The 13,513-nt window shown below is 37.9% G+C and overlaps 1 non-coding gene across 1 annotated transcript; it reads left to right on the top strand.

Annotated features, from left to right (window-relative positions):
* The first annotated feature begins 12,218 nt into the window (after window positions 1–12,218).
* Window positions 12,219–12,325, top strand: LOC141610220 (small nucleolar RNA R71). The gene has a single exon (XR_012528115.1). It is a non-coding gene; the product is annotated as a small nucleolar RNA R71 (small nucleolar RNA).
* The last annotated feature ends 1,188 nt before the right edge of the window (window positions 12,326–13,513 follow it).

Here is a 13,513-nt window from a genome sequence, read left to right as displayed (position 1 = left end):
CACACACGTATGTGCTAAACAACGAAGATGAGGTACAACCTTATATTTAACAACACAAAGATGAGCTCAAATACGATCACCCAAACAAGACCGAGAAGTGGATTGCGAACGAGCACACGAAGACGTTTGCAGGGTGGTTTAGGAATATTATCTTAGAGTGTACTGATCAAACTGGTGATAACATCTCTCCTAGGTTACTACGTCTTGGTTTAGGTCCAAATGCCAGGGTCACCTTTTACAACAGTTTTGCCATTAATGGATATACTTTTTACACCCGCGAGCAAGATGAGTTGAGCACAATGCAAAATAGTGGTGTGAGTTCTGAATTTGAGGCAATGCACTTTGCTACTTCAAAAGATAAAAAGCCTATTTGGGGAAAATGCCTTTATTATGGTGTTATTCAAGAAATATTGGTACTAGATTACATTGATTTCACAATGCCTTTGTTTCGATGTAACTGGGTTGATAACAACATCCATTGTGTCCGAAAGGATAAGATGGGATTTACGTTGGTCAATCTGGGTATGGTTGGCAATAATAAGGATGATCCTTTCATAATGGCATCCCAAGCTAAACAAGTGTTCTATGTCACCGATCCTATGGATAAGAAGTGGTCTGTTGTACTGTCTTTAAGGAGTAGAAGGAGTAGTCCATCCGATAATGGTGATGATGATCAGGATGTCGTTTTTGAGGGAAAAGATCAGTCTACCCTTCGTATCTTATTTCGACGATGTTGACACGATCATGAGGACACCGAAAGCATCTATATGCGTGATGACCATGGTGAAGGTATTTGGGTTAACGAAGAAACTATGACATCCAAGAAACGTCCCCGATCCTGAGATAGTTCATCAGGACACAGTGATATGGACGACCAACATTTTGAGTCATTTTCAGACCAATAATTTGATGGTTTAATTTATTGGTAAATCAATAATGGTCATTGTTAAATAAAAATTCCCAAATTTGCATGGCATGGTAAATCCTGTAGCTTAGATATGCAGTATACATGCATCTTTGGTGTTGTCTTATTTTCTTGATCGTATTATTAGATGTGGATCTTTGGTGTTGAAATTGAATAACGTTGCAAAGTATATGGTGCTTCTTTCACATTATAAAGTATGTATTGTTACTGAGTTTGGATTGTAATGGAATTACTGATAATTTTTTTTAAAAAAAGGTTCAACAATAACAACGGTTATATTTAAATTACCCGTTGTTAATACTTTCAACAACGGGAGTAGTACCTCTACCCGTTGTCAATGATTTTTTTGACATATTTCATTTTGGCGCAAATTTGGTGAAAATATATTACAACGGTTGACTTTTATTGACCCGTTGTTATTAACATATAACAACGGTTTTTCTTTGAGCACCCGTTGTTAATAGTTTGTCTTAATAAAAAACTAATTTACAAACCCATACAGCATACCATACACAAACACACACAACATTAGTTCAACCGTTGGTATCCTGAGTTAATTCTTCTCTCTTCCTCGCTTTCTACATTCTCGTTGCCGGCCGTCGCCCAATTTCCGACGCCCAGATTCCGTTGCCTTCCCTTATCATCCTGCTCGTTCTCTTTATCATCATCATCATCAGGTATGTTCACTTTAATTTTGTGTTTCGTCATTAGGGTTTTAAGACGATCATCTTTTTTCTTTTTCATGCATCTGTTTGTTTTTCGTCTTCTTTGTTATCTTTATCATCCCGCATCATCTACTTCACTCCTCTTATTAGGGTTTAGGATTTTAGAAGCTCAATCTGTTATTTTAAATTTTCATTCCTATTAGGGTTTAGGGTTTTAGATAATACTCTGCATGTACGTTGTTAAGTTGTTCATTTCCTATATCATTCATATTTGGGTTTTAGGATTATCATGGGTGAAAAACGTAAAAGAAGTCAAAAGAATAATAAGCCTGAGGATAATAAGCCTGGTGAGAGGGGTGTTACGAAGTGCCAGAAAGTCCGTGCAGCTATAGTCGCTAAACAGCCGTTGGAAATAACATGGAGTGAGATGGGTTTCCCAACTGGTCCAAATGCGGGTTATTTCTCCAGTTGGATAGGTACTTGCACAAGACAGTTTGTGCCTATCCATTTAGATCATGTTAGAACTTTGAATCCAAAATTGGCGGAGTTATACTTGGCTCGTGTAAAGGAAGGCTTTATTATACCCGATGAAAGCCATGATAAGTATTTAATGCATAAGGCAGCGGATGTCCACATGCAGTGAAGGTGTGACGTTGCTAGGGATTGGTTGTATGTGGACAAGGTAACAGGGGAGATGCGTAAGAGCCCACCGGAAAACAAGTGTCCCACCATCAGTCAGGAACAATGGGATCTTTTCAAAAAGATGAGAACTACTGAGAAGTTTCAGGTGAAATATCCCCGCCTTTTCGCGATTTACCTATCATTTTTTTAATTAATGAGTCCTTTATATAATCTTTTTATTATCTCATCTACTTGCGCTTTTATATAATTATTTAAAGGCCGTTAGCAGAAGAAATCGTGCTAACATTTCATGCAAGAAGGGGAAATGGTATGGTTCTCGAGGCGATTCTGAGAAAGATAGAAGAGAACCTCGTAAGTAGCATGCATTATTCCCCTGTGAGACTTTATTTTTTTAATCACACTTGGACTTGCATTGATACACATTTACGTGTATGAATGTTACCATGTTAATGTGTAGGTGGCAAAGGGAGTGAAAGAGGTGGATCGGCATGTAACTTATAAAGAAGGGCACACGCCTAAAGGATCCCGGTCGCGTGACAAATATGATGAGGAAGTGTTGGCCAACATAGTAAGCATTATTTTATTAAGACGAGTTCATTACTAACTTTATTATTTTAGTCACAAATATAATTTGAAGTTTATTTAATATATTATGGGACAACGTATTGAAAAAGGTAGAAGAAGGGAAATTCACTCCCAGTGGTCGTAATGACGTTCTTGCTAGAGCGATCGGGCGACCCGAACATCCAAGTCGTTTGAGGGGCGTCCCGTTACAGGTTGGAGTAACGAAATATTATGGGACAACTGGCCCGATAAAGAAGAAAAGGAAGACTAAGTCTGAGAAGGCTGACATGGTAACATTTATTCTATTATTTTCATTTAAGTTCAATTCACATGTTATTGTTGGGATAAAAATTGCTGACACATTACATTCTTGGCACGCATGACTTGATTAATGGCATCCGTACTACTAAAGTTGAATGCTGGAGGCAAGCTTTTCGAAGAAGAAGTGAAGATGATGGAGGATGTCATTTCTAAAGGGGGTAATAATAAGGTACAACAGATTGGTCAAGAGGCCGCTACTACCTTGGCAATACATGAGAAGGAAGTATCGGTCAACGAGATTCAGATAGATAAGGTACCTAATAATGCTTCTGAAGTTGTAACAACTAAAGCCGATCAGGTACCTAATACTTCCTTATTTTTCTTTTTTTTTTTTTTTTGGGTAAGATCAGGGGGTGTGTTCCCTGCCAGCTCTAATGCTATAACTTCTGACATGGTGCCATTGGTTAATTTTATTAGGTAAATAATGGGTCCGAAAAGGAGATGCAACTTGAGAAGACGGTGATGGAAAAAAAAGATACATCCCCTTCAAGTCGGTTCCTGTTTTCGATAAGGTATGCATGAAGTGTTTAATTAGTTAAATTTATATGAATTCTATTAAATTTTGGGATATAATAATGTATGTGTATATTCTTGAGGCCGTAAACAAGAGGCCGATTATTCTTCGACCCTAAACCGAAAAGCCACATGTGCGTGTTGGCGGGGTCTCGTAGAAATGCACACCAAATGCAGCAGCGGAAAGCGTAGTTCATGGCGAAAAACTTTTGCCGAATCATACCAAAGTAGAGATAACTACAGTCTTTCCAGGCCATGAAAACTTTCAACTGCCTGTCCCAGTTCGTGACGAAATTACCATTCTGGGAGGTGCGGTTGGAAGTTTCATCCAATGGCCTGAAACTCACATCTACTTGGCTCGACCGTCTCGCCTCGGCGGAAAGCGAGTTGGGGTTAGAAGAAATACCTTTATATATATGTTAAATTTTTAATTGTTGAATGTTTTTATATGTTAAATTTATATGTTATTTTTTTTTGTAGGGAACAAAAAAGCCGGCTTTGGCGGATAAGCCTAAGTCCACAGACATGCCAACGACCTCGTCGAGAGAACAACTTGATGAGGTATTTAATTAACTTCTCCATTTTTTTAAAAACCCCGCTCCCTTTATTTTTATTTTGTCTGTATTTATAAAAAGCATGGTAATTTTGTGTAGGGGACAAAAAAGACTGATAAGCCTAAGTCCCCAGTCTTACCTGCTACTACTACCTCATCATTGAAAGAGCAGGTTGACGAGGTATTTAATTAAGTGCGCTTTTATTTTTATTACTCCAACTAGGATATGTTACCTTTGGATTTTTTATTATTTTAATTATCTACTACATGTGTAGGCTGGTGGTAGTAGCACAAAATCAAAGACTCATTCTTTTCCGGACCTGAAAGAAGTTAGGAGTTTAAACTCCACACAATATACTGGGAAGGATTACATGCAAAAAGTAAGAACGGTGACGATGAGGAAACTGCATGAGGAGGCTGGCCATCGCATAGCCACCGAGCAATTGATAATTATTCCGCTCGAGGAGGATATTCTAGGGGTTGAGCGCCAAGCACTTCTATCATGGGATATGCTAGCCATTTGGGCTGGCCTAGACCTGATTGATGTGGCACACCTATTTGTTTGGATGAAGTAAGTTTCTTAATAAATAATTTCATATTCTAATATTCTGACTACTAGATAGTGTTTTAAATACCGGAATTAATACCGTAATAATGTAGGATATTGAAATTGAGAGTGATCCCCGAGAATAGGATTCCAGGTGATCAATACGGATTCCTGTGCCCCTATGTTTTATCTTTATTTATTCCGGATTTCTCGTTCGAAGAACGGGTTGATTATATTGCTCAGCAATTGGCGACAACCAAGAAGCTGGTTTTTGCCGCTTATAATGAAAAAGGGTAATAAACAAATTAATATTACGTTTCCCCCTACAATTGCATTTTCATAACTAATATATATATGTACTTGTTAATAATGATGTCTCTTGATGTAGGACTCATTGGGTGCTAGCAGCCATCATGCCGACAAGGAATAAAGTTTTCTGGTTGGACTCTTTACATAATCAACCAAGCGAGACTTTTAAGCACTTGATTAATAAGTAAGTTTATAATACTGATTTATTTATAATAACATTAAGTTTCAATTTTTATTTATAGCAAAAAGCTCATTTTTACCCCTAAAAAAATGAGTGTCTGCCTCCTTTTGTTTTTTTTAAAATAAGGGCCTTTGAGAAGAGAAGAGCTAACGAGCAAAATCAACCCACGAAAGATTCTGATGATGACCCTAATTTTATTACGATAACAGGGGTACGTGCTCAAATACAATCCATTAAGTGCAAAAATCTGTCTTTAATACTAATACAATACCTAAAGTTCAAGATTCTGATGTGAGCCTTCTCTCGTCTGTTTGTTTTTATGTAATAATAGGCCCCTCGCCAGCCAGATAGCATACAATGTGGATACTACGTTTGTCGGTTCATGTTGGAGATTATTAGGCGAAGATATATCATTATTCCAGAAAAGGTTAGTAATTTAATAATGTGTTTATTACTTTTTTTAAATTAGAGCTAATGTTGTCTTGCTTGCTGCTGCTATATATACCATGATGTTGCTATGCAGTAATTGATGTTGTTACAATAATGTCTTCTCTTTTTTTTTCCGCAGTATGTAATCAACCCGTCACAACAGATTGAGCAGTACTCAAGTATAGATATAGACGAGATAAAGGACATGTTGGGCAAATACGTCTTAGAAAATAGAAATGCATGATACTCAGAGTTTAGATCAACTTATTAGTAAATTTTTTGTTGAAGTTAGGGAATGATTAGTTCATGTAAATTCAACTCTTTGTACGTATATATATATACGTATATATATATATACGTATATATATATATACGTATATATATATATATACGTATATATATATATATATATATATATACGTATATATATATATATATATATATATATATACGTATATATATATATATATATATATATATATATATATATATATATATATATATATATATATATATATATATATATATATATATATATATATATATATATATATGATTTGCTATTGTGGTTGAATTGAATCTATTGAGTTCGATGAACCCAAATTTGTGATTTATCTTTAGTCTTTGGTATATGGTGTTCTTTGATATATGCGAGGTTTTGAATCGCATGAAACAAATTTAATTTTTCAAAACATTAGGAGTTCGTAATAAAAACGGTTACTAAAAAAAAACCGTTGTGAAGACCTTTCACAACGGTTAATAAAAAGAACACCTTTGTGAATGACTTTCACAAATACCGCGCATAATATTCAACAACAAGTTTTAAACGAAGAACCGTTGTTAAAAGTCTTCACAATTTTGGAGGTAAAGTTACAACAACGGGTTTTAAACTAAGAACCGTTGTTACTAACAATTTCAACAACGGGTATGTAGCATAAACCCGTTGTCAAAAGACTTCACAATTTTGGAGGGAAATTACAACAACGGTTATACATATGACAACCGTTGTTATATTATTCCCTCCAAATTTTTGAAACACTTTCCACAACGGAGAACACCCAACAACAACGGCTTTTAACCGTGGTGAATACTTTCGACAACGGTTTCATTAAATAAGCAAACCGTTGTAAATACGTTCTACAACGTCCGCTTTAACAACGTCCGCCTTCTGTTTTTACAACGGTTTTTACCCGTTGTTATAGCCTGTATCTGTAGTAGTGTCAAAGGATACTAGTATGACACATCCTAGGGTGTTTTACAAGTATTCTAACAAGCAAAGTCTTAAGAAGAAAACGCATCTACTAGGGCCTATATATACTTGTCAAGCTTCCCAAATAGACGGTTTCACAAATTGTTTCCTAAATGCAACTATATGCCATGATGCAACTAACATTTCTACATCCTAATGTATATGCTTCTACCAACTAGTATGCCAAATAATCTAAATGCAAGTCCTAAATTCACATTGTTTATACCGAATCAATCAAAATAAAGCCACATAGTCATTAACATAAAGAGGAAAAAGGAGATTGGAAAGATCATACCATGCGGTCTTCAATATCGTCATGTCTCGGATGTGGCGTAGTCAATTAATGTGAACAAGGATGAACAAACACAATATATACAAAACAATATATACAAGACTATACTACAAAGGAAATTAACTTGTTTTTGGATTTTCAATTTTACAATTTTTCTGGATTTTTCGAAATTTTTTTTTTTTCGATTTTGAATAAAAGTCAAGTTTCACTTTCACTTGCTTTTTCTCCTAAAGTTTGCTAATCCTCACCCATCGTATCATCATCATCATCATCTTCCTCTCTTGAGGCATCATCAACCTCCATAGATGTGGAATCATGTCCACTCTCACTTTCACTTGCTTGTTCTTCCTCACTTTCCTCTTCCTCTTCTTGGACTTCTTCTTCTTGAACCTCTTCTTCTTCTCCTTCTTATTCACCACCCTCTTCAACAACCATCTCCTCTCCACCCGGTCTACCACTACTAGGAATGCTAGGAAAGAATACTTCCCTGTCCGCCCAACTAGGCAAAGGACAAGACGGATCAAGAAGTCCTTGCCTAGCTAGATGTAGGAGGGGCGAATATTGGGCCTTGTAAGCATCCACTATATTATTGTAAGCTTGCTTGTGCATTTCCCTCATGAGTAGAGTCAAGTAATTATTTCCTACTTCGACATCTTTGGGTTTGAACTCGTGGTATTCAAATGGGTAAGGTGGGGTGATAATGGAGGAGGAGGGCTCGACAATTTCGCCCCTTTGTTGTTGAATGATATACTCGGTCTCTTCGGAGAGTGGGAGAAGGTAGTTCGGTCAGTGAACATTCAATCGACAAATTTTGGAAGGCAAGGTGAAGGATCTAGCTTCATTTGTTAACCACCCATATTTGTTGTCAAGAGTGTCATGCTTGACCCACTTAAACTTGTGAATCATGGTGTCCATATCAATAAGATGGCCTCCTTTAACCGGCACATAAGTGTTGTTGTTGTTGAAATTCCGGTTGAAATGCTTAGCCAAATGGGTAACTAGTCCTCCATTGACAATAAAGGCGGTGCCTTCTTTGCCACAATCGACATTAAGCCATCGTTCAACCAAAAGTCTTAGAGCATTGTATGGCTTGGTAAATTCCCTCCCGATGTTCAAGGCCAACTCAAGAAGAATACAATCGAGTTTGGTAAGATGATTTGTGCCATTTCTAGCTATCAAAGTATTCCTAATGACCTTATGCCATACTCTAATGCCCGGATGGTGGACTAAGAGAGCACGACAATCATGAAAGCGTATGAATTTCTTTCCGGAAATTGCCATCCAAAGAGGAGCGGGGTCATACTTGATAGGAGTCTTTGTATATTTCGGGTTATCACTAAGGCCTAATATCTTACCCAATTCGCCATAAGTTATGCGTCTATCAACATTTTCAAGACGAAACTCGATGTTGGTTCGAGTCTCCACCCTTGTGACTTTCAAAGAACTTAAAAATTCCAAGGTGAGGGAGGGGGTATGTCAATTCTTTCATTGTAAACAATTTACCCAATCCCATAGACTCAAAGAAGGTTTTGGTTTGTTCAAGGACACCCAACTTTGACAATGCATCTTCACAAATAAACTTAGTAGGCATGATGGTTTTCTTAGCAAAGAGAATGAATTTCTCCCTATGAGAGTCGGAAGTGAAAATTACCTCCGGATAATTGGATAATTGTTCAATGACCGGAGTTGTTGATGTTGTAGCTTCCATAGGGGGATCTTGTTGTTGAACCTCCAACCTTGCCTCATGGACTACCAATGCCTTTGACAATTGTTTTGCTTGAAGAGCTAGTTGCCTTTTGGAAAGTGTCTTCTTTTGGGGTGCCTTGTTGCCTCCTTTAGTTCTTGCCATTCTCTTTTGCTTGATTACACCAATGAAAGATTGAAATCTTCAATTTTTAGTAATGACCAAATCGATTTAGGATGAAAAGAATGTTGTTTTGTATCTTGAAAATTGACTCAAAGGTTTAAAGATTTTGGTGTTTGAATCACTTGTTGTTGTAAAAGGAGTGATTAATTTTTGTTGTGGGGAAGTTTGGATTTGATTTGGTTGAGTTTGGTTGAGGAAATTTGTTTTTGTTGATGGAGAGGATGAGGGTTTTGGGGTTTTTAGTTTTTGGGTAGTGTTTGCATGTTGAAGAAATGAGAATGAATGGGAGAAGAGGGGTTTAAAAGACCTGTTATATTTGAAACTGCAGGGGAAGATGAGAGGACCAGGTGTCGGGACGCTCGGATTCTTCAAAATTTAGATCAGGAAAAGACGCCACAGGGCGATCGTCTTTCTGGAAAGACGAGCGGATTCTTTGTGGTGGGACGAGCGTCTTTCTGGGTGGACGTTCAGATTCTTTTACAAAGAAAATCCAAGAATTTTTGCAGCAAAAAGACGAGCGTCTTTCTTGAAGGACGACCGTCCAGAATGAGACGAGCGGTTTCTTAGCTAAGACACTCGGATCCATTGTCAGACCAGATTTTTGATTTCTGCAGCTCTACCAGATGAGCGTCTGGTGACTTGGACACTCGGGTTTCTTCAGGACGAGCGAATTGTCCATTTGGCCACTCAGATTCTTCCTTGACCACACGGATTCAGGTCCATCCGTGGGTATTTCGTAACCCGTGTTATTTTCATTCTTCAATTCTCGTGTTCTTCATTGTAGGGGCACTACAAAGGCATGAATAGCCTAGGCAATTGCTATCCCCACACTAAGGTAAAGCACTACACATCAATGAAATCATAAGTCCTTCCCTCACTTCTCTCAAAATGATGAATATCTTGATCAAGGTACAAAAATATAAATCCAAAAATGACAAAAATGCAATGTAATAATTGAAATGCAAGTTAGGGAGTTAGAATATTTACAAATGGTGGTTTAGGGAGGACTCCACCAAATTCTCATTCCAATGTGAGATTTCAAGGGGGCATGTTCAAGGTGTTGTTGATGTTTACTCAAAACCTTGAAGAAGTAGTCGAAAGCTTGCTCATTATCATGATAAAGGTCCTCAATAGATTTTTGCACTTGTTGTTCTCCATACGGGTCTTGGTTCATAGCATTACCAATATAGGGATTGAATATCCCTTCAAACTCATCATCCCAAAGACCGCAAACTTCGTCTACTTGATCACTAAAAATTTCTTGAGTTGATAGGGACAACTCTCCTTCTTTCTTGTCTTGGCCAATGGATCCATCTTCTTCACTTGTCATGGGCGAGCTTTTCAAGCTCTCATTGTTGCTATTTCCTTGTTCTTTTGATGGAGCATCATCCACTTTCTTTTTCCATTGAAATTCCAACTTCTTCCTATCATCCTTCCGGCTATAGTGATCAACCATAAAACATGGCTCATACAATCGGGGAGCTCTCATGGTCTTGTCAAGATTGAAAGTGATGGTTTCATCTCCCACTTCAAGGGTGAGCTCTCCATGCTTCACATCGATCACCGCTCCCACGGTGTGCAAGAAAGGTCTTCCTAAGATAATAGGAATTTTGGAGTCTTCTTCCATGTCAACAATAATGAAATCCACCGGGATGAAGAATTTTCCAATTCACACGAGAACATCTTCCCATACCCCTAAAGGTGTCTTTGTCGATCTATCCGCCATTTGTAGCGTGATGTTGGTACATTTGAGTTCTCCCATTCCTAGCCTCTTGCTAACCGAATATGGCATGACACTAACACTTGCCCCAAGGTAACATAAAGCTTTGTTGATTGTAATGTCACCAATAGTACATGGAATGGAGAAACTTCCCGGATCCTTGAGTTTTGAAGGTGAACTCCCTTGAAGGATGACACTACTCACCTTAGTGAATGCAATAGTCTCAAGCTTCCGGATTGATTTCTTCTTCGTAAGGATGTCCTTCATGTACTTTGCATAGGCCGGAACGTGATTGATCAATTCCGTGAAAGGAATCGAGACTTCTAAAATCTTTACAATTTCCATGAATTTTCCAAGTTGGTCATCAAACTTAGGATTAGCTTGACGACTCAGGAATGGAAGTTTAATCACGATGGGCTCCTTCTCTTTGGCCTTTTCTTCACTTTTCTTTGAAACTTCTTGATTGGTGGGTTCTTCTTCCCTAGAGTTTTGCACAACTCTTCCCTTGCCACTAGCTTCCACAACTTCATCCTCAACTTGTTTCTTTGGCCCTTCATATCTCGTACCACTCCTCAAGTGAATGGCACTAACCGTTTCATGTCTTGGGGGATTACTTTGAGGTGGTAACTGCCCTTTTTGTATTTGAGAACTTGAAGATGCTAGTTGGGTCATTTGAGTTTCCAACATTTTTGTGTGGGCTAGGATGTTGATGATGGTGATGTCTTTTGCTTGGCTATCTTTTTGCATTTGAGTGAAAAATTCTTGTTGATTTTTTTGCATTTGGAGGACCGCTTTTTGAACATCAAAACCTTGGTCATTTTGTTGATTGTATGGAGTTTGATTTTGATAACCTTAGTTTTGGTTGTAAAAGGGTCTTTGATTTCGGTTTCTCATGGGAGGTGGGGTGTATGCTGGTTGTGGGTTTTGAACATTTTGGCTTTTGTATGATAGATTTGGGTTGAATTTGGTGTTTTCATTGTAATAGTTGGAATAAGGGGTACCACTTTTGTATGTTTGAAAAGCATTCACTTGCTCATTTGTTCCCCTACATTCACTTTGGTCATGTCCCAAAGTTCCACAATTCTCACATATCCCACTTGGGATTGATGAAGATGCCACCATGGCATTAACATGATGCTTTGGTGCTTTTGAGGCTTCTTCAAACATAGCCATAGCTTTCTCAAACTTCAAGTTGATGGTATCAATATGAGCACTAAGTTGAGCACCCAATTGAGTAATAGAGTCCACTTCATGCTTTCCTCCTCTAGTAGCCTTGCGAAGTCTACTATATTGTGAATTATGGACCGCCATTTCCTCAATCTTGTTCCAAGTTTGATTATCGTCAACTTCGGTGAACATACCATTTGATCCCATGTTGAGAATGTTTCTTGAGTCTTCATAAAGACCATTCCAAAATTGTTGTACCAAGAACCACTCGCTAAGTCCATGATGAGGACATGAGCGAAAAATTCCTTTGAATCTCTCCCAAACTTCATACAAAGATTCTTCGTCCCTTTGCTTAAAACCCGTGATTTGAGCTCTTAGCATGTTAGTCTTTTCCGGAGGGTAGAATTTTTTTTAGAAAGCTAGAGCCAACTTCTTCCAAGAGTCAATTCCAAGAGTAGCCTTATCAAGGCTCTTCAACCATTGTTTCGCGGTACCAATTAGAGAAAAAGGAAATAAGACCCGTCGAATTTTGTCTTGAGTCACTCCAGTTTCTGAAATCGCATCACAATAGTCACAAAAAGTCTCCATGTGAGAATGAGGGTCTTCGCTAGGCATCCCCCCAAATTGGCTTCTTTTGACTAATTGGATAAATGCGGATTTTGTAATGAAATTTCCGGTTATGTGTTGTGGTGTGGGAGTACCATTGGGTAGGTTCTCCTCGGTTGGTACGGAATGTGATGAAAACTTAGGCATTGTGGGGTGATTGTGTGGTTGATTTTGTGTTGAGTTCTCCTCACCTTCTCTTGCAAAAGGGTTGATGAACTGAATAGTATTTGGTTGAATATCTACAACCTCACCAATACCTCTGAAAGTATTTCTAGTAAGTCTTCTATGGGTTGTCAAAGTCCTTTCAATTTCGTGATCAATGGGTAACAAGTTACCTTGTGATCTTCTAGACATGCAAAATATCAAACAACTCGAAAACAATTAGAACAAACCTTGAGGAGTTTTATTTCCCCAAGGCAAAGAAAGACACAACTAATAACAATCAAGTAAAATCAAATCAAGTTAACACCATCCGCGGCAACGGCGCCATTTTTTGGTCGGTCCGCTTTGAGCTTAGATTTCGGTTACTTGTCGTTAGGAGAAATTAGACCAAAACAATATTTATAACTTCACAAACAACTCTACTAGTAGTAAAGAGGCAAGTAAAGGTCGGATCTCAAGGGACGGGTATTGATGTAGGATTTTCGATTGTAAGTAGTGGTGTCTAGGGGTGTCACAATTTGGGTTGAGATAAGAAGATCACTAAACTAAATAACAATAAAAGTAAACAAGCAAGATGACTAAAATGAGATGTAAACAATTGATTAAAAGCACTAGGATATCATGGGTTCATAGGGGATTCATGGGAATTGATCATAAAACATATTCTCAAATTATAAGCAAGCAATTATTGTTGTGATAGGATCGAGTTGGTTTATATCTTACAATCCTAGGAAGGTTTGGGTCCCGGAGCCGAATCGATTAGATTGTACAACACCTACAAGTCGACTTAATCCTCCCTAC

Source organism: Silene latifolia, chromosome 10, assembly GCF_048544455.1.
Source record: "Silene latifolia isolate original U9 population chromosome 10, ASM4854445v1, whole genome shotgun sequence".
In the NCBI taxonomy this organism is placed as follows: Eukaryota; Viridiplantae; Streptophyta; class Magnoliopsida; order Caryophyllales; family Caryophyllaceae; genus Silene; species Silene latifolia.
The sequence above is the reverse complement of the archived record's forward strand: the minus strand, read 5'-3'. Positions and strand labels throughout refer to the sequence as shown.